The sequence below is a fragment of the Anastrepha obliqua genome, chromosome 2 (genome assembly GCF_027943255.1).
Source record: "Anastrepha obliqua isolate idAnaObli1 chromosome 2, idAnaObli1_1.0, whole genome shotgun sequence".
Lineage (NCBI taxonomy): Eukaryota > Metazoa > Arthropoda > Insecta > Diptera > Tephritidae > Anastrepha > Anastrepha obliqua.
Window position 1 is genome coordinate 130,043,665 of NC_072893.1, and position 22,622 is coordinate 130,066,286.

General features: G+C 33.0%; 1 protein-coding gene across 3 annotated transcripts in view; it reads left to right on the forward strand.

The window, feature by feature from the left end:
• Positions 1 to 722: 722 nt before the first annotated feature.
• LOC129237517 (uncharacterized) overlaps positions 723 to 22,622 on the forward strand; it is a 251,843-nt gene continuing 229,943 nt past the window's right edge. Inside the window, exons 1-4 of one of the 3 annotated variants that reach the window (XM_054872321.1) lie at positions 723 to 1,295; positions 1,362 to 2,390; positions 2,837 to 2,990; positions 3,064 to 3,232. The gene's annotated coding sequence lies outside the window, so the exon portion shown is untranslated. Of the gene's footprint in view, positions 1,296 to 1,361; positions 2,391 to 2,661; positions 2,991 to 3,063; positions 3,233 to 22,622 lie in introns of those variants that run through there. The other 2 variants (XM_054872320.1, XM_054872322.1) reach the window with 2 other exon arrangements.

Here is a 22,622-nt window from a genome sequence, read left to right on the forward strand (position 1 = left end):
TTTCAGGGAAAAATTGCAACTTCAGGAATTCCCACCAGCAAGGCACTCGGATGGCGATCGTCCATGGACAACACGCTCTAACGCCACTATCTCCCGCGAAAATAGCTTCCAAAAAATGTAAAAGTGTACTTAAAAATATAAATAAAATATCCTCTAAACTTAAACAATAGCTGAATATTCCTTGTTTGTTCAAAAAAATTTCGAAAAACACCAAAACTTTGGCTTCCAAAACCGGTTTCTCTCCTTAACCATAGTAAATATTGACACTTTTACTTCACTTCCTTCATAGATTTTTACTTTGAACAAACTGGTAATTTCATACTTTCTCAAAGTTAACGCAAAGGCCTAAATAAACATTTTTCAATTATTGTATAAAAAATGTATTTATTCTTTATTTTTCTTTATTCAGAAATTTGTTCTAATAACACTGAAATAATATAGAAAGAAAGGCATGGCTAAGTGGAATTGGACCCTTTTATCTGTTAAAATTTGATTGTGGTTTATTTTATTAAAAAAAAAATTATATACATATCTATCATTACTATCCCAGTGGACGAATTCCCAAAGATGAGCAAAAAAAAGTTGGCATTCTCGCAGACTTTACAAAGCAAGTAACTTCCAATTCGTTTTAACCAAACTGGCAGCACGGTTTGGCTATCTGATTTTGTAGCAGTGCAAAAGCAAACAGCTGATTTTCATGCAGCAATAGCGTGGAGAGTGCATTTGAAAATGAGAGAGATGCCTGCTGTTATTAGGCAAGACAAATGCAGTTATTTATGGGACTGTCGCTGGTACCTGTACGCAACATGTTCGAAGGTTTGATTGCTTTTGGAATAAATTCACCGGTTAACTGTTTGTGGAATGTGTATTAATGACGGCCACATTGGCACATAACTCGGAAGCACTGTTCTAAGTTCTCTGAAGTCACGTTTTCGAGGATTTTTCGGTGCATTTTACGCTTGGCGCTTTTTTGGCAAGCATATCAAAGACTTCTAATAATATTAATAATAATAATAAGCGCGCCACCTGTGTTCGGTCAAACTTCTACTCCAAAAAATGCGTGCGCCTTGAATTTGTTCTACAAATGGAGGCACATGTAAGTATTTCTATAAAGACTCCGAACGGCAGATGGTTTTTAGGAGAGCATTTTTTATGGCAGAAATGCACCGGTGGGAGTCTGTCATTACCGTGGCTTTGAAACTGAAACTGCCGAAAGGTAATCACGCATAAAGCCATTTGTCTACGATACATGCGGTCAAATAATGTATTCCAGAAACCAGTCAGGAGATCGGGAGGTGAACGAATTGACTTTGATTTAATTTATCTTTCGTAAATTAATTTAAATGCAAGAACTCAATCAGAATTTACTCATGCATAGGAACTTATAGCTAGTCACAGGCTAATAGCCTACGGAAGTCAAGTCCTGTCGAGGCTCTATGCTCAGAAAGGAGTGAACAAGAAAAAAATAAAAGCAACTTATGTTGAGTGCATCAGCTGACTACTCTATCATAGAGAATTAATTTACTAGGAGCGCTGCTATTCGGCATTATTTACAATAAGCTGTACTGTATGCCATAGATGACCTGTATGCTCGTTGACTTCTTAATAGCATACTCCGGACGCGTTTTGAAGTTCAAATGACTGTCAATCAATACTCCAGGGTATTTCATAGCTAGCTCGTATGTAATAATTTGAGCTCCTACTTTGCTTCTTATGAGTTTTGCCGTCTTTCCGCTGCTAATAAGAACTACATGAGACTGCAATATCCTCCGTGAGCTCCATTATTTTACTCCGTGGAGGCATTTCTAACCTGAGCACGTCGTACATAAAACATTCGTATGAATGATGGATGTTGACTATTGGACTGTAGCAGTCATCGAGCATCGAACAGTGCAATCGAACTCCGCAACGGAACATCGAACAAACCATCGAGCCACTCTGTGTGATTTTGCCAGCGCGAGCATCGTTTGCGTGTTGTGTGGCGTGCGAGCATTTTTCTCCAATAGTGTCGTGCCGGTTTTCGTACCGTTTAGATGTGTTTAAATTTAACTTCATCGGCGTAGTTCGAACGCATCGTTTAAGTATTTTCGTATAAAAATTTTATTCAACAGCCACAAAGTGTCTAATGCCGAAACGTATATTTTGCGAGTAGCACGCAGTCAATTGGTAGAAATTGGAAAATACACAAATTAATGTGTATGGAAAATATTGAAAAATAATAATTAATAGCTCAAGTACGAGTAAATGTAAATAGTTGAATGGAAAATCCGGTGCCCGTGGAAAAGTAATTGATTTGCAGTACGACGCGGAATCAATCAAACAAAATAAATACGCGTACATCAAATTTCGTGCCTCTTAAAGGAGAAATAATTTAGCAGCGAAGACGCAAAGTATCGTATTTCGGCTGCTTCTTGTTTCCTTATTGCTGTTGCTTACAATTGTTTGGTTTTTGTACAATTTTGTGTTTTCTTTTTTTACTTTGTGCTTTGTTGTTTGCGTTTCTCAACGTTGGATCGCTTCGTGCGCTTTTGTGATTTTTCGGCTCTTTGCTATTTACGCCGGTGCGCCTTGTCCAAGAACATGTAGTGATTGCAGCACAACTAATCGGATGCTACCTGCAGGCTATTGTTTCGATTATCGAGTGACGAATAACTACGATTATTTAGTGCATCGCAAGTGAGCCTTTGTGTGTGTGTTTTGTGCATTGTCAGTGAGTTGAGGTTGTCCGTTGGAAATTGGAAATTGTAATACAGCCTTCATCTCGTATCTCTGTTGCGCACCGCAAAAAAAATAATAAATAAAGCAAAACAAATAGCTAAAGCATACAAAATTTTAGGCAGCTGCTAAAAATAGCAAAGAAATAAGTGAAACAAAATAGAAACCGGAAAAAGGAGTTTAAAAAGCCTAACTAAAAACAAAAACAAGCAACACGTTGCAAACGAGCTGTGGGCATTGAACGAGCGAGCAGCACTAAAGGAGAAAAAATTGATGTAAGTAAATATTGCCACATTAGTTAAGCAGTTGGAGAGAGCTCAAATCTGACGCAAAATATTTCACCCGTAGAAATTGCAGCTCAAGAGTTGCTCATCGCAAGTTTGGCTAAAGCCACGAGCATTAAATAATTCTCGAAAAAAAAGAAATCGTTTTCCTGCTCAGATTGACCGATGCCCTCTGATTGAGCATCGAAAGAGCCGTGCTAGCTTCCATCAACTTTCCCTGAACATAGAGAAGAGTAAGAAGAAAATAATTATTATATAATATTATCCATATTATACGCAAATTTAGACTACCGGAGCACTGCAATGTTTTCAAAACGGATGTAGCTGCTATCAACGAAACGATCGATTGGCTGCTCACTAGTGTAATGCTCTACCGGCATTGGGGATAAACATTTATTCCCATAGCCAAATATTAGTAAGGCCTTAATGATAGTGCGATGGAATGCCTGGCCGGGGAATGCCTGACATCCCCTTCTGGCGCTAGAGAGGAGTCCACTCTGCCTATCATTGCTACGATGTCCGGCCAAGAATTGTCAATATATGTTTTTGTTTTCACTTTTGCGGCCGCTATATCCGATTGGGTTGGTGCGTGGCTGCCATTCGGAAGTATGTAGATTCGAATCTGCATGCAAAAACATCAAATAATAAAAAAAGATGTTTTCAATAACGGTCGCTCGTCGGCAGGCAATGATAAACCTTCTAGTGTATTTCTGCCATGAAAAAGTTCTTCATAAAAAACTATTTACCGTTCGGAATCGGCTTAAAACTGTAGGCCCCTCCATTTGTGGAACAACATCAAGGCGCACACCTCAAATAGGAGGAGGAGCTCCTCAAACACCTAACAGAAGTGTAAGTGTAGATTCCATGCATCCGTTGTTCTATAACAACATAAGACGGTGATTCTTGGAGTAAAGAGCCATCCGTATAATAAAAAATATCACAGTTTGTTTTATATGTTAAGAAGATTTTGTTGTAAACTTCTCGTGAAGTGTTATTTTTGTTGAAAACACGCAGTGATATGCCGATTGAAATGTTTCTGTTCTGAACGTTTCTGGTGGTATGTGTATCCAGTAGGCCAGGTCGATTTGTGGGGAGGCAAAAAAATCGCCCATTGCTCTGTGAAAATCATATTCTAGGGATCAAAATAAGAAACTTTGCCGAAGGAACCATACCTCTAAAACGAATTCTGAGGTTCCCCAATTTGGATCGAACTTTTAGTGTCTTTTGTGGGGAGGCAAAAAAAGCGCCCATTGCTCTGTGAAAATCGTATTTTAGGGATCAAAATAAGAAACTTTGCCGAAGGAACCATACCTCTAAAACGAATTCTGATGTCCCCCAATTTGGGTCGAACTTCAACCATCTTCACCTAACTTATGCGCGCGCTGTTTACTTTCGCAATGAAATTACAACAATGAGCGTAGCAAAAACAAAAGCCAAAGCAATAAGAAAAATGCGTGCAAGACAAGAAAAAGTAAAAAAATTCTCATCAAAACAGTGTTGCATAAAACAAAAGGTTGCTGGAAAAAGAAAATCAAGCAAAATAGCAAATACTCGTAATTGAAAAGAACTGCACAAAGACTCGGCAAAAGTGTAAAATAATGCAGCTATAAAAAATAAATTACTAAATTGTGTGCATGCCAGAGCACATAAAATTGCAAAAAAGTGGAAAACATATTTTAATAAATTTTTTTTCACTTTCCAATATTTCACACAAAACAGAAAAAAATTGAAAGCTTTTATTAGTCCTAATTGCGCTAAGCATATGTGTATTTATAGAAAATTGCGCTAATTAATTTAATTAATTTGTTTTTGTGTAGTTTTTTTTCGCCATAAACTTGTTGATATTTATTCTTTCAAAATCAAAAAAATTGTTATATATTATTAAAAATTGCGCTGCAGAAAAAAATTAGTTCAACAACGAAAAATGTTTGTTTGGACTTCTAATTAAATACAAATTGCGCTTGCCAAAATAAAACTCGAAAATAATGAAATATCTGTTAGTCAAATATTTTAGCAGCACTCAAAAAACATTTGGCATTCATTCATTTTTGCGATTTTCGTTTGCAATTCATACCAAAAACAAGCGTTAAATTCAATAAAAAATTGTATCATGCAAAATGCTATAAATGCATAAATGTAAAAGGATTGCAATTTAATGCTTGAATATTGTTCGAAAAAATAATTAAAATAACTGTAAATATCTAAAAAAATTAGTAAATGCTTGTTGATAGAACAAATTTTGCGGCGCCTAAAAAGCCATCGTTCGAAATTAGTTTTCTCAATGACACCATCTATTAAATGATTTTATTTTCATTGTTGTTGTAATGAATGATGAATAAATTGTATAGCTGCATAATTTTGCCTGAGAGACATGAATTTTTCGCAAACATGGCTTTTCAGGCTTGAAATATGATAAAAGCTCACAGCCTAAATCAAAATTTATCAGAAATATTTTAGAATTTTCACTTAATAGTTTTTCTTCGTAAAATTTGTAATCAGAAATAACCCCTGACTCTAAGCAGATTGAAATACAGTAGGTTCTGTTTTTATGCGGCTTTTTTTTATGCGGCTTTGAAATAGTGCGGTTTTTTTTTAAATTACAAAATGCATGTCGACCTATCGGGAATTGTACATATAAACAAGATTCTAAACCAGCTAAGCAAAAACTCATCACAGATTCATGCGGTCTATGGAACGTATCTATAGTTATAATATGGGACTAATGCCCTTTTTTATGCGATTTTATTACATTATTTCAGATTTATGCGGTTTTAGCATTTGAAACGTATCTATAGTTTTACTATAGAACTTGTAGCTTTTTTTATGCTGTTTCTTGCGGAACGTATCTACCGCATAAAAACAGAACCTACTGTATTGAAACATTTTTTTTTATGAATTTGTTTATTTTATGAATTAGTTTTTTTATATTTTTTTGTATGCATTTTTATTTATGAAGTTCTTTTATGAAGTTTTTTTTATGCATTTTTTACTACTTTTTTTTATGAATATTGTTTATGAATTCTTTTTTATGATTTTTTTTTATGATTTTTTTTATGAATTTTTTTTATGAATTCTTTTTCATGAATTCTTTTTTATGAATTTTGATTTTCACATATTTTTTGTTTATGAAGTTTTTTATGCATTTTTTATAAATTTTGTTTTATGAATTTCTTTTTATGAATTTTTGTATGCATTTTTATGAATTGCTTCATGCATTTTTTTATGAATTTTGTTTTTATGAATTTTTGTATGCATTTTTATGCATTGCTTCATGCATTTTTTTATGAATTTTGTTTTTACATATTTTTTATTTATGAATTTTTTTATGGATTTTTTTGTTGATTGTTTTATGAACTTTTTTTTATGAATTCTTTTTCATGAATTCTTTTTTATGAATTTTGTTTTTTACATATCTTTTGTTTATGAAATTTATGCATAATTTTTATGAATTTTTTTTATGAATTTTTTTTATGAATTTTTTTATGAATTTTTTTAATGAATTTTCTCTATGAATTGTTTTTTTATGAATTTTTTAGGAATTGTTTAATAATTTTTTTTATGAAGTTTGTTTTATGAACTTTTTTTATGAATTTTTTTTTTATGAATTTTTTTATGAATTCTATTTTATGAATTTGTTTTTACATATTTTTTGTTTATGAAGTTTTTTTATGTATTTTTTATGAACTTTTTTTATTAACTCTTTTTTATAATGAATTGTTTAATGAATTTTTTTACGAAATTTTTTTATGAATTTTATTTTATGAATTTTTTTATATGAATGTTTTTTATGAATTTTTTTTTATAAATTTTGTTTTTACATATTTTTTGTTTACGAAGTCTTTTTTAAACAGATTTTTATGAATTGTTTTATGAATTTTTTTTATGAATTGTTTCATGAACTACTTTATGGATTTTTTATGTATTTTTTATCAATTTTTTATGAATTTTTTTTATGCATTTTCTTTTATGAATTCTTTTTTATGAAGTTTTTGTATAAATGTTTTTTATGCAATTTTTTCGCCTCTGATTAAGCTATGCTTGTTGTTGTTTATTTCTGTATTCGTATCAGTCCTACTTTGGGCTTAGGTGTTCATATGAATGAATAAATGAATGAAGGAAGTTTTCTCTTCGACCCTTAGATCTTTTCCGCCCTTTACTCATCGCAATACTTAATTCACGCCCAGTTACTTCAGTAATTCTTCTGCTCCTGGAACTGAATTGGCTGAGCGTTTGAGCTTTTCTTCTGACCATACCAGACCGAGATGTCTACTCCTTCTGCTCGCATTGGCAGCGCGTTCTGGAGGCAAATGTAGTGGTGTTTCCGGCAATATGTTGCTAACTCTGGGCTCTGCTGATTTGATGAAAATTTTGCGTGTTAAAGCAGCAACAAAGTTATCGTTTTAGAATTTGTTTTTAGAATTGCCTTTTCTGATTTTTTTGCCTTATTATGGAAGTAAATGAATGTTTGTTATAAATATATGCAAAAACCTATAGAAACTAAACAAAAACAAATCAAAAACAAATAATGCTCTATAAAAAATTCGTCACACTTTTAATTGAATTACCAACTTTTTTTTTCTTTTGTTTGAAAGTTGGTGCTTGGTATGCGCAGCTATTTAACGAACCAGCACATGAGTAACAATTACAACAAACACAACGAATGTGGCAACAAGGTAGCCTAAATATTTCTTCTTTTTTTTGTGCGCCAAATTCAGCAACTTTTATTTTCGTTCAACATTTTCATTGAATTTTCCGGGTTTTTTACTTTTATTTTATTTTCGATTCTCGTTTTTCACTTCTGCTGCCGCTGCTGCTCAATAAATTGCCAAGTATTTATACACTTACGTACACACATACATGCACATAGAATGTAGTAGTTTGTGTGATAGGTAAAATTAGATTAACAGCAACCAGTTGTCGACGTCACTAGTGGGCGCAGAGGCGAACAGGCGAAATATTTTAGTGAGACACCGACACTCGATGTGGTTTGCGTTGAGGTAGGTGTGTGAATTCCGAATATTGCGGCATGAGGCATTTTACCACCTCAATCTAGTGCCGGTAGTTGAGCTTGGAATGTTAACAGCGGACTGCAATTATTGCTGTTAACTTAATTAATTAAGGCAACCAAACTGTTATTACTTCAAAGAGTACCAAGTGTGGTAGTAAAATGCATTTGCACTGATTTCTGCTGTCAATTTATTTCCCCCAATTCGTTAATTTTTAATTAGTTCTTTAATGTATTGCAACCCTCCGCTAGGAATAACTGAATTTGTGAAACTGATTTCTTCTAATTCCGAATTAATGTGAAGTGTTTGATTTAAAATTTCTAGCAATTTAAGGAAATTAAGTATATACCTATGTATTTATACATGTACGTGTGAGTATTAGGAGGGCTCAACAAAATTATTATTTATTCATGCCGCTACCCAAAAATAAAGAAAAATCAGAGAATTTTTATTTTTTGTATTTTTTTTAATTTTGATATACCTTTCAATTAATGGGGTTTTAAAGGTCTCTATTAAAAATAGCTTAAATTATTATTTTATTTAAATAAAACAATCTAAAAGGAAATAAAAAGAGGATGTTAAGGTGCAGGGGAGGCACATTTTTCTAGGGAAATTCATTGAAATTTTTCAGAGTGTTGGCAACACGGCTAAATATTAAAAAAAAAAAAGTATCTAATTAGAAAACCGAAAAAAAAATTTAAAAAAATAAATAGAAAAAAAAAATAAAAATAAATAAATAAATAGAAAAAAATAAATAAAAATAAACAAATAAATAGAAAAAAAATATAAATAAAAAATTTTAAATAAAAAAAAAAAAATAAATAAATATATTACATATTTTTGTTTTTTTTTGCCAAAGAACAAAAAATTTAAAAAATAAATAACAGAAATACCTATTTTTAGAACAAATTAAAAAAAAATAAATATAATATAAACCATAAATAAAAAGTTTTAAATAAAAGATATATACCTATTTTTATTTTTTTATTTGCCATAGAACAAATTTAGAGGCTAGAAAAGAGGAAGCAAATATTTGTTTTTTTTTATTTATCAATTCGCACTCAAGACTGTTGCAAGTAAATGCTAGACATCCCGTAGCTTTTGATAATTCTAAGATATCGGGTGTTTTTTCTGGCTGCATCAGAACTATCATATCGTCATATCACAGAATTATCGATATCGATGCTATGGTGTGACATTTGAGAATGGCAAAAGGTTTGGCAAGTCATTACTAATCGCTTAATGCCAGAACAACGCTCCGTCAACGTTCTCACGTTTGTTATTCGACTACGTGGAAAGTTTTACGTAAAGATCTTGACTTATGTGCGTATAAAATACAGTTCGTGCAAAAATTGAAGCCAAATGGCCATCGTTTGCATCGCTGTTTTGCTGATTGGGCTCATTAAGATTTATTGGAAAGATTGGTCAAAAATTTAACTGATCGAATGGAGCATGTAATGGAATTCGTAGCCGCGGCGGGCATATTCAAAAAATGACATGAAATTATCTAACAGATCATAATAAGATTATAATAAATATAATAAAATATAAATATAAAGAAGAGATTAATAAAAAAAATAATAATATAAAAATTTTTATAATTAAAAAAAATGTTCGTCCCAACACTATTTCTGTTTTGCGCTATAATTTCAAGTTTCCAAGGTCTTCGAAAAACGCTCTATATAACAGCACTATGTTGCTCACTTGCCCACTGAGGGTTTTATAGCCACTATATCCGCCGACGAACTGGCCTTTCAGCAGCATTCCCCGTATATGTATGGGGAATGTTTATGCTGCTACAACAACAACAACGAACTGGCCTCCACTTACTACCCTTGAATATACCCCCGAACTTAGTTCAAAGTACCTACTGCGTTATGGTAGGGAGCCCTTAGGAATCCCACAAAAACATTAGACTATATCCTTTTTTTTAGATGCAAAAGATTACAATATGCTTGAACATAGACCAGCTGCTCGTAAGAAGAACCAGCTGCTCCTTAGCACAAAATTCTTCATTATTCTTTACTGTAAAAAAGTGTAAAAAGCAGAGGGCCCCGAGTTAGTTACAATTTCGAATCTCCTAGAAAGAGACCTACCCATTCAGAGCTTGTGAATTTCCCTACAGGGCGAGCTGTTTACAGAGCCGTTGTTATATTGCTTTGATTGGCTATTGTTGTAATTAGCACTGGCTAGCAAATTTCTAGTAGCAATCGCTCTCATTTAGCCAACTCTCTTTGCGTGTTGCTTTGTTGCTGCATTTTTTCACTACCAAACGGCAAGCAAACAACATTCAGTCGGCACCACTCGACTTGTTAGCCCAGTCGGCCATTCTGCCAGTCCGCCAGTGTGCCGCAAATGGGGGTCACTGGGGTCAGCTAGAGCGTCAAGCGCCAGGCACACACACACATATAAAATTACATAAATAAAGCGCAATGCAAAATGCGAGTTCACATATACCCACCAATACAAATGTTTATCGTTTTAGCACTTCGCATTTAGAAAAATGTGCTCCACTTTACAATGGATATATTGTTTTACAATGCAGAAATAATATAAAAATAAAAGTTTATAACAAAAGTAGCTGCCAAGAATTGGTTGCATTTGCCACCACAGTTGCTGCCACTTTTACCTTTGCAAAACGTTGGTGCTCAGTGATTTGAATGAAAGAGGTGCTCAAGAGGTTACCAGTACAAATTGGTGCAATAAATGTCAGTCTAATTGGTGGTTTCATCTATTTAGCGCAAGTGAGTCTCTATTGGCCACACACTTTTATTTCGAAATGGAATTTTCATTGTGACTACTGACACAGTTCCCGCTTTACGATAGATGGCCTTTGACCCAGCAACAATTGGGTTAATAGGAATCGAGCCGACTGGTGCACGTGAAAATGCATGAAAAAGAAGAATCAGACCAGAGATTAAAAAAGATTTTATTTCAGTGTATGATCGATCTTCCCTCATATAATAGTCGTCTATGTCCCGATTTACACACAGAGACATCTGGAAGGGAGACACTGGAAATTCACTTTTGACGTTTCATTCGCAGTCACACGGACAAAATCCTTCCAAATGCTTCCCTGTGTAAATCGGTAATCAATTAATGTATTTTTCAACTCTATCTGGTAGTAAAAAAATTCTAGGGTCTAATATTTATGGTTAGACTACTCAATTTCTTTTAACCTTAACTTCGCTCTCGACCATTTCGCTAAGGCCATTTGGGCTTCTTTTTTTAAACCATGTAAAACGGCCGCCGTAGCCGAATGGGTTGGTGCGTGATTACCATTCGGAATTCCTACAGAGAACGTTGGTTCAAATCTCGGTGAAACACCAAAATTAAGAAAAACATTTTTATAATAGCGGTCGCCCCTCGGCAGACAATGGCAAACCTCCGAGTGTATTTCTGCCATGAAAAAGCTCCTCATAAAATATCTGCCGTTCGGAGTCGGCTTGAAACTGTAGGTCCCTCCATTTGTGGAACAACATCAAGACGCACACCACCACAAATAGGAGGAGGAGCTCGGCCAAACACCCAAAAGGGGTGTACGCGCCAATTATATAAAGGGTTTTTCAATTGGCGCGGGTCGATTTTGGCGCCCTGTGGCAGCCAATTTGGTTTGGTGACATCTGTCAAATCTTTTATTTATTATTCAGTTGTTTATGCCAAATCATCATGGTAAGTTACACGATTGAACAGCACGTTCAAATGATAAAACTTTATTATCAAAATGAGTGTTCATTAACGCAAACGTTGCGCGCATTGCGCCCATTTTTCGGTAGACGTGGTGGCCCTTCCAATTTCTTATGGCCCATATTGAACCATATGGACCTAGACGACATGTGGTTCCAGCAGGATGGCGCTACGTGCCACACAGCAAACGCCATTTTATTCCATTTCAACATCTACCCGCCCTTTTTGAAAAACCCTTTATATATATAAAACAAAGAACGAATGAAAGAACGAAGAATGGACCTGATGTGAGGGGCGCACTTCAGAAAAAGTTAAAAATATAGCCCTGTATTTTACTGCCTCGAGAAGTCAAAAATGATAGAACCAAGATTGCACCCATCAGAGCGCGACGTCACGTAAGAGAGATGTGAAAATACCAACAAGAATGCAAGAAGAAGAAGATGAAGTCACTCATACAACACACAAATAAATGGCACTTATGCGACGTTCCACACTCATCGATTCTATCGAATTCGCCGAGAGCGAAGTAGCGGTGCCCCCTTATTTTTCTCTCTTTATTCTAATATTCTCTCGAACATTTTAAGCATAAAAATAATGAGGAGAATAAAAACCCAAAAAAATTATTAGATTAACCCCTTGAACAGAATTGCAGCGGACAGCGGGGACGGATTTTTGGCCGTCCGTTATTTTTGCGACGGCAAAATAACATGATTTACCTATTTATATTTTTTCCGATAGATTGAAGACTCTGATTAATTTATTACTATTTGTTTGTTTGCAAGCAAGAGCAGGCAAATAACAAGGAAATAATATTTATTCGATCTGCACAAGAATACCCGCAAAATATCAATGATTTACGCTGCAATTATGTTTCGGGCCAAACCCAACCCGCGGCTAGGTTTAAGGTAATTATGCCCAAATAGAGACAGAATTTTGCTTTGGAGAAGTCGTTCCAATACTTCTCAGCTTGCTTACATTTTTTTTTTTTCTATATTTTACATAACTTTCTAGCTGGGGTCCCTCAATTCATCATGCTTCTTTTGCACAAATTTCAAGCAATCCCTTATAATTTAATATTTCATTTGTTCGATTTTGTAATATTTGAGTCCCGTTAGCGGTCCCGAAATTTCGAAATCACGGAATTCATAATTATCTCTATTATTCGCAACTTCACTCAGCGCTGACGTAGCCACTACTAAAGTTTTTTTCTTTCTCATTAAAATGCCTCACTTACGGCCACTGCATTACCCCTTAAGTAATATTTATGACCAAATGCTGATATCTTTACCGTCAAAACAGTTTCCTTATCAGTTTGTTTTGCACAATTAAATAATTGTTACTAGCTAATTTTGTACTTACTTATCTCTCTTATTCTATGTCTATATTCTCGCTCGTTCACGCTTCTGCCCACACACCTCTGCTAAATCGTCCATATCAACCTCTCATAGTTGTGCTGCCTCCTCTCCATTTGCGCAGATATTTATCAACTACTTCTGTAACATCAGCAGCTGCAACTTCAATATTCAATATATCCGGTTTTCACTGTGCCGTACGGAATGCCCCAGAATTGTACTGAAATATGTAGAACAAAATTTATATATGGCGTGTTAGTATATTTGATATGAGCGAAATACCCTTTGTTTACAGGATCATTGCGCGTTACAAAGCAATATGTCAGCAGATCCCCCGCTGAGTTGAACAGCCAGGCAGGAAAGCAATTTGCTGCCGGCGAGACTACAGTTCTTCTTCTTCGCCTACTACGTGCCTCACAAATGCCGCAGGCGATGAGTTACCAACTCTCCTGTTCTCCTTCGCTCTTTGATATGCGCACTCTCTATTATTACAAGTGCCATTGCTGACTTCACTGCCAGCAGGCAGCTGTACTTGTGCGCAGTTTCGGGTTTGCGTAGTCAATGAGGCATTTCGCACACACATATACACAAACACTCATACGCAATATTAAATTACCCAACATGCTTACTCACAGTCATTTTTCACAATGGTACTTTTTATTAAAATATACACATAGGCATATACATAAGGTAATTTTGTAAGTAGGGGAATGTGATCGAGTTTTATCTCAAGGGTGACTATGAATTACTTTTATGTTGCTTTGTTGCAGAAAATATTTGTCCTCTATGTAGCAAAGTCTTTTGAGTTCGTTTCTAAGTATAATGACCGTGATGGTTTAAGAATTTACCACATATATGCGCCTGTATTGAATGATCTTCTTTTTGCTTTGGCGACTCTTGCCATCGTTGGTCGGTTTGTGCCGAGACTAAATAATTTGGTCAATGGCATTTCCATTTGATATGCTGCCGTCCTTCTGCTTGCACTGAGGCATCGTATTTCATTAGAATAAAGTGCACTAGCCCTAACGCTCTGCAAACAGAAGATTTCTTTTATACTCAGGGGCACTCCCAAGGGCGCACATGATACACAGAATCATACCATAACCTCAGCTGGCTGGCATTATTTTCTTTTTGATTTTTAATCTAACACTACTGGGCTTTGTCTAAGCAAGAGTGAGCAAAAACTATTATTTAATAGCGAGCTGACTAGTAGATCCGGTTGCCTACATAAAATGCTGATACTTAAAGCAAAATTTTTCGTTCAACAGAGACAAAAAGGCATCTCTGCTTATAGTCACATTTTTTCTGCAAGTTCAACTCCCACACCTATCGTTTCTCAGCAGACTGCATCCCATATCGAAAAAGTAGTGCAATTTATACAGTTAGTTCCGAATCCACATCGAATACATGGTGCTGACCTACCTAAACTCTCACTACTCTATCACTCATCACTTTAACTATCCCGGTGCTGCCTACATTGTAACTCATAAAACACAAAACTTCTCTAACTCAGTTAAGCATTCAAGATGACTGAAGCAACTGACAAGTGGAAAACAAGGAGAGTAGTCCCACTACTAACACCTGGGAAACCCGCCAAGCAAGGGGAAACTTATCGACCGATAACTCTCCTTTTCCCACTAGCGAAGACTCTTGAAGCCCTCCTACTCCCACTTGACATGAAGCATCTGACTCCAGCCAAACATAAGCATGCGTTCCGAAAGCTGTACAGCACCATCACAGCACTCACCGCCATAAGCACCCAAATGAACTGCGGGCTTAACAAAAACCGCACCTGCGAGAAGACTGTCGTAGTAGCGCTGAACCTGAAGAAGACTTTCGATAAAATCAGCCACTACAAGCTACTAGATAACATCATACAGTCGACCCTCCCGCCGGAGCTGAAGAGGTGGTCCGCGAACTATTTGAGTGGTCGGCACTCGCCAGTCATCTTTCGAGGCCAAAACCCAAAACAGAGTGCCGGATGGCGGTGGGCTCGCCAAAGAAAAAAAATCAAAAGGAGTAACAAGATCCCAGCGAATATCGAAGAATTAGCTGACATCACCGACCGGGGTCAAGACAGCGGTTTGTTTACGAAAAAAATTAAAACAGTCACCGCCCATGTTACTTAGTTGCCGACTGTTTGGAGCTCAACTTTCTTAAATAGAAAAAAAGTAATAATCCCTGTCAGTAAGATCTCAACTTTTACTCCTGCCATCTGGACCGCCAGCTCTCATTTAGCTTGAAGATCATCTATTGTTTTCGATATCCTCAAACTAGATTATTTTGCCCTCTTTCACCGCCTCGTAGTCAATTAAGTCGTATCCCCATCTTACACACTTTCCCATTGCCGCCACTTAACATGCCAGTGTTGCCTCTTCGCACGACATTTTGCAACATTTCCGGCTTTCTGCTGCAAAAACTTGGAATTCTTTACACATGGGAGCGCATAACAAGCAATTGTTGTAATGTTGATGGATTTTCACTGTCAGTGACCGTGAAAGTGTGGAGGAATGAGAATGAGTAGGCACAAATCACAACTAGAAAAATTATATGAAAAGTGAAGCTAAAGCAATAAATAAATACTTATGACGAAGCAGCGGCGATCTACATATCTATTGTGTGTATGTATGTACCTATATAAGTATTAGAGAGTAAATATTCCAAACTGAAATTCCATGTTCATATGTTTCATGTTAAATTTACGAATAAAAAATTCTAAATATCTGCACATGATTTCCCTCAATTTGCGCAAACAATAGCATTTTTAGCCTCCCAACCCCTGAAATGAGTTTGCTGCTTTTCCATTTGCTTTTGTCGGTGCGCAAAACTAAGCTTCAGGCCACTATAACACAAATACACGAAATGTTCAGATTTTGAATTGTTGTACATTTATTGTTGTTTGTACCATTTAATAAAAATTGCAACATAAATTTCTACTTAGACATGCTTTTGCACCTGACACGACGTCAAATTTGCCAGTTCACAGCAAAATCAGATTTGCTAAAAATGGTGTCTTTAAATTGACATTCAGAGTGCACAAATGTGTCCACAAATGATTTTTTGAGGTGACAAAAGCATTTCCGGGAGTTAAGAAGAAATTATACCAAATATTCAGAATTAACAACTCTTGGCTTAGCATTTTTTATGTTTTTTTTTTATTTCTGTATGTGGACTGAAATTTCGTATTAAATTGGAAATGTGGAAACGAGTCATCAATTTATTCTTTTTTGAAATTCGTAAGATTAATAATTATAAATACCCAATATACTAAAACTCAACAAGAGCGCTGGCTACTAAGGTCTTCGGCTCGAGACTTATACTTATAAGCTTTTTTTAATATTATTTATTTATGCTAATTTTTCTGAGTTAGGACCGGATTTTGAGTTATTTTAAATTTGTATAAAATTTTAACTCGAACATAAAATAAGATGCTCTTTTCATATTTTCATTTTTATTATTTTTTACAAAATTTTTAAATATTAGATACTAAATTAAATTAGAAGTAATTGTAAGTTATAAAATTCATAGATTCGAAAAATAAAAATTTGAGTACAATATTAAAAAAACTTGTTTAATGGAATGGAATGTAAGAAAATGACTAATGACTTATTTATATCAAGGTTTATAGAAGGTGGCGCAAAATTTATCACGCAATCGGAAGATTTATAATTTTTGGAAATGACGTCACACGTCAATCATATTATATTTGACACTTCGGTTCAGAAGGCTCCAGCTGCAGTGGTCATACAGACAAGCAATGCAGCGTTAAGGTCCAAATAAAGATTTCCATCACTTGAAGTCATTGTCTTTTTTCATTCAGTAAAGTTATAAAAAAAAGGTGGGTGATTAATTGAGCGCAATAAAGATATATAAATAGAAAATATTTAAATAAAAAAATGTTAATGAAAAAACATGGAAAAATGTATGTAAAATATTAAAAAAATGTGTTAAAAAATAAAAATAAAGAAAACACAATAAAAAACATGTAAGTACAAAAAATGTAATAAAAAAATTAAATAAATCAAACTTCAAATAAAAAAAATTTAAAAAGTTGAATACAAATAAAAGAAAACATGTAAATAAAAAATTAATTAAAATAAAATAAATAAAAATGTCAAAAACTTGAAAAACGAATATAAATAAAAAAATTTAAATAAAAAAAAAAATTTAATGAAAAAATTAAAATGAAAGAAAATTTAATGAAAAGAAATTTAAATAAAAACAAAAAAATAAAAAAAAAATTAAAAAAAAATAAATAAAAACACAGAAAAAGAAAACAAATCGAATAGAAAAATAATTAAAAAATAAGTTTAATGGAAAAACACAGAAAAGATTTTTAAAATGAATCTAAAGGAAAAAAAATTAAACACAAATCTTAAAAAAAAAAAAACAAAATTAAATAAAAACATTTAAACAAAAAGCAATTGAAATTAAGAAAAGTGGCAGACAAAGAAAGATGGAGGGACCCGAGAGAGAATGAGAGAGAGAGTGAATATATATCTAAAAAAATTCACAACATTTGCAGAGAATACAAAGAGACAAAATTTAAAAAAACGGAGAAGGGTCGACTGGTGTAGGTAAACGCCGGACACAAACCGTGGCAACAATGCGCACTACTCAGAGCGTTTATCACCCGCACAAACGCAGCGATTCCAGGACCGCAGCAACGGCACAAATTACAGCAAGGCAATACCAATAAATTTGACGCGGGAATGGATAGCACTTTATAGTACGCACAAGCACTAGCCAGGAAACGGAATTAAGCGCCAAAAAATAGTCACCAAAAAACAACGCCAAATAAATTGGGACCAAAAACGCCCCAAAAGTAGGCACCAAGGAAATATAACACCAAAAAGTAGGCACCAAAAATATATTTCCTACAATTTTGCACCTACAATTTGCACAAACAAGCGCCAAAATGTAGGCAGTGTTATTCCTCACTAGAAATTAGGAACAACAAGAAAAAATAGCCTAAAGTGTATCTAAGACATATATAAGGTATAGCTCTCTCTCTCTCTCCTTTTCCTCCACTTTATAACTTTTTTCTCTTTTCGCGGAACGACAATGCCCAAAACGTTGCATGGCTTTGAAATTTTACTCTCCATTCTCGCTCGTCCATCGGCGCCTAAGAAGTTTCACTTCAAAAATTTATATAATATATGATAATAAAACATTTTAAAGAAAAAACATTTTAAATAAAAATTAAGAAAAAAGTGTTAAAAAAATGTAAATACAAAAGATTTAATTAATAACAGAAACAGAAATTAAGAAATAATTATTTATATTTCTTAATATTTAATTTATTTAATTTTATGATTGCCTTAATTCGAAAAACTAGCTAACCTTAAATAAGTTTTGGTATCCCAACGTGTGTATTAAAAGAAGAAATTTAAAGAATTAATTTTATAACATTCATATTATATAAAAATTTAAAAATATATATGTATAAAAATTCACAAAAATAATTGAAAACTTTCTTTTGAATATTTAAAAAAAAATGTTTAAATATATATAATTAAATAAACGAAGGAATTATCTTTTTCTGAATATTCGTGTATAAATTTCACTATACGTAATAAAACGTCAATTCCCAAATTAGAAAAATTTCCCGACTTTTGCGAAGAGATTATGGCAAATAAATTGAATTTCTTACAAAAAGTGAAAAATCAAGATTTGGTCAAAATGCAATTTCATTTAAACAATGAAATCAGCCAAATCGCCATAAATGCAAGAACTCATATCAAAATTTCCATGCACTCTAATTTTTGTTTAAGCTGATATTTGCGTAATATTTCGGCTCGGTGAGCAAGCAAAGCAAAACTCTATTTGCATTGGAAAATCAATTAGTGCATAAGTAAATAAATTTTCTTTATATGCAGCCATGAAAAGAGGACTAAATAAATAAATAAATAAATAAACGAATTTGTTGACTTATTTCGTGTGTTAAAAATTCTGTATTTACGCATGTGGGCGATAGCAACAAGAGGAGTTGATGAATTTAGTAAAGAATAAATGAATAAGTAAACAAGCAAATGAATAAGTAAACAAGTAAATGAATAAGTAAATAAATAAATAAATACAATTTGCATAACACAAAATGTTAAAGAAACTCTGCAACTGACAAGTCAACACGGAATTTTGGCAATTTTGGGCATTTGCGGTATTTGCAAATTTTCTTTTTATTTTGAATTTAAGTTAATTAAAGAAACCAAAATATGTTTAAGAAATTTAAAAAAATTCTGCTAGTAGCTTTGCTAATACTTTCTAGGACAAAAAAAAAAGAGGTTGTCTGTAAAGTCGGTTTAGTGACGATAGTTTAACGTGACAACGGCATAAGAAAATATTGATGGAATGGTTGCAATTTTCAAAACAAAATTTTAATTTTATTTGTTTGATAGATATTTTGTATGGATATAGAGGAGGAGGTAAATGGAATTGCAATCGAATAGGTCAAGTTACATTTACACAAACGTGAAAAATGACGAAACATTTAACAAATTCATGAAAGATATCTTCAATTTCGATTGTGCATCAGACGTTAATAAGTCAACAACACTAAGAGGCACCATCATCGATTTGCCTTTTTCAACACACTTTACACTCGAAACACTCCCTTTCATTTCCTACTTTTTCTATCATCGTCCTATTCTCAACAGAGAAATGGTTCATTACCATGCACACAGGAAGAAGGCATATGCAAATACAAATATGTGAATTTATATACATATGCGCATATACATACATACATATATATGTTCACTCAAGTAGGACAGAGCCAGATGTCGAACGTTGCCGAACGCGGGCGCCGATTGTGTTCTTTGTCGTTCGTTCCGCGCTCTCGCTTGCAGTTCAAGCACATTAGCTTACATTTGCTTGCGTACGGAATATATTCGTATATTTGATATGTCCATATGATTTGTATGCATCTTTACATATAGATTTGTTCTTTTTGAAAATTGCGCGAAATTGTATATGTATATGCATGTTTATATACATATATTAGTAATCAACATATCTTATAAGGTATATGGTAAATATTACCATACATTTTTTCCTTCATATATAATAAAAAAATTAATAATAATAACATTAAAACAACAGGTATTATTAACAAACTTGGTTTTATTTTAAATTCTTCAAGTAAATCAAATTAATAATAATCAATAAGAAGGCATATGCAAATACAAATACGTGAATTTATATATGTAATATACATATGCGCATATACATACATATATACACTTAAGTAGGAGAGAGCAAGATGTCGAACTTTGCCGTTCGTTTGCTTTGTCGTTCGTTCCGCGCTTTCGCTTGCAGTTCATTCAAGGTAACGGCAATGAGCAAGGTAACGACACATTTTTTCGTGCGTGCAGCCTGTTAAATCGAATTATAAGACGTTATCACGTAAAAAAAAATTTAAAAATATATAATCAAAAATTAAAAAAAAATTCAATTACTTCTCAGGGAGACACTCCCAGTTAAAGCGAAATAAAAACAAAATTAACACATTTTAGTTTATTTATGCTATAAAAAATCAGTTAAGTTCATTTATAGAAAAAAAAGGAAATTGAAAATCAGTCCCCAATCTCCAATTCCACGCATATATAGGCACCCACACACACACTTCCTTCCACATTCCACTGTTGTAAAAATCTGCAGTTGATTTTTCATTCACAATTATTATACTTCGTATTTATTTATTATGCCATACATATTAACAGCTGTTATTAATTATAAGAAAAAAAGCAATATAAATCGTTTTATTGTTATGAGTATTATGACAACACGCTAATCGCACTCAATTTAATTCGACTCAAATTAATGTGCACCAATTAAAATTTATTACATTATCAGAAAAAAATGTATTCTGGGAATCGCCACAATTGCAGTCGAATGCGTGCGAAGTAATGCAAATAAAAGTCAATTAAACAATTCAGAGTCGAAAACAATAAGGAACAACAACAACGGAGTAGAAGTGGTTTGAGTGTTTGCGAAGGAGAAGCGAGCGGTGGCTGTGCAGGTGTGTGAAAAGCCTCTTTATTATCAGGCTCAGCGGCAGCAGCAGAAATATAAATTCTGTTTTGCGAGAGAAATTATTGTTCTCAAAATATTAATTATTATAAAAAGATGTTAAAAATATTTTTTATTGTTTTTTTTTTGTTTTAATACGCAAATTAGTATTGAATTGAATAAAATTTACGAAAACTGTTTCAAAACTAAGAATATTTTTTTCACTTGAGATTATTTTTCAATTTTATTATAAAGGTTTAAAAAACCAAAATTTCCAAATAAAATTTATTTTCAAATTTACGAAAAAAAATATATCAAAATAAAATTTATTTTCAACTTTCACTAGTTTTTATAAAATTTTGCTGAAACATATATTTATTATTTATTTTTACAATTTACAAAATTTTACGAAAATTTTCTAAGAAATCAGAATAAATAATTTCACATATTTTTTTCTGAATTTTTTGGAATTTTACTAAAATTTCTTAAGGCATCAAAATAAGTAATTAAATTAAAACATTTTCTGAATTTTTAATTTTTGAAACTTTGCCATAAATTCTTAAGGGGACAGACACCTGTAAACGGTGATGTTTTCCCTGATTTTCATTAAAATTATTTAAAATGAAAAAGTCAATATATTTTTTTCAAAATTGGCAGTTATTTATACATTAAAATAATATAATTTTTTTTTTTATTTTAATCATTAAAAATGACGGATATACACTCAATTCTTCCATAATGTCATAATTACTATTTGAATTAACAATAAATGAAAAAAACATTGCAGAATAAAATGCTTCATAAAAATTAATTTTGGGGCGGATTTTCCTATTATTCTTGCTTCAAAAAAATTATTTTTTCGTAAACTGGTATTCTCATAGAAAGCAATATCATAAAAAAGATGTGTGCAAAATTTCAGGGAGACCGGTCAATAACTTTTCGAGTTATCGTGTACGCCAATTCGAAAAATATAGTTCTGAAAAAAACGCGTCTAAAGTCGGCAACGTAACTATGCCTCTACCAGCACTCGATCGCAAAGAATAGAGTCTTCACCGTTGACGATCTATAATATAAGAAATACTTAAATTAAAGTTCTAAAATTTTTTTGACATATTCTTAAAGGATTATAATAACATTTTATGAAAAAAAAAATTAAAATTTTTTCGAAATTTTGCAGGTATCTGTCCCCTTAATTCATTTTTAATTAGAATAAATAGTTATTACTAGTTTTTATACAATTTTTATTTTTTAAATTAGGAAATGGTTCAGAGAAGACTACGGAGTGTAAAGGAGAAGCTTCAGTGGTATCAAAATGGGACTATTCTGACCTGAGTGTATCGGATGGTGGTTGTCATCAACTCAACCTAACCGAATTTGGAAAATTTGTCAAAAAGTTGGATAAAATTTTTATCACTATAATTTTAGACTATTCTTTAGTTTTTAAATTTGGTCAAAATATTATGATTATTCAATTGGCAAAATTAAAAAAAAATTTCTTAAATTTTCATAACATAATTTTTTTTTTTCTATTTTGAATTTTTTTTATTCAAAATAAATAATTACATATC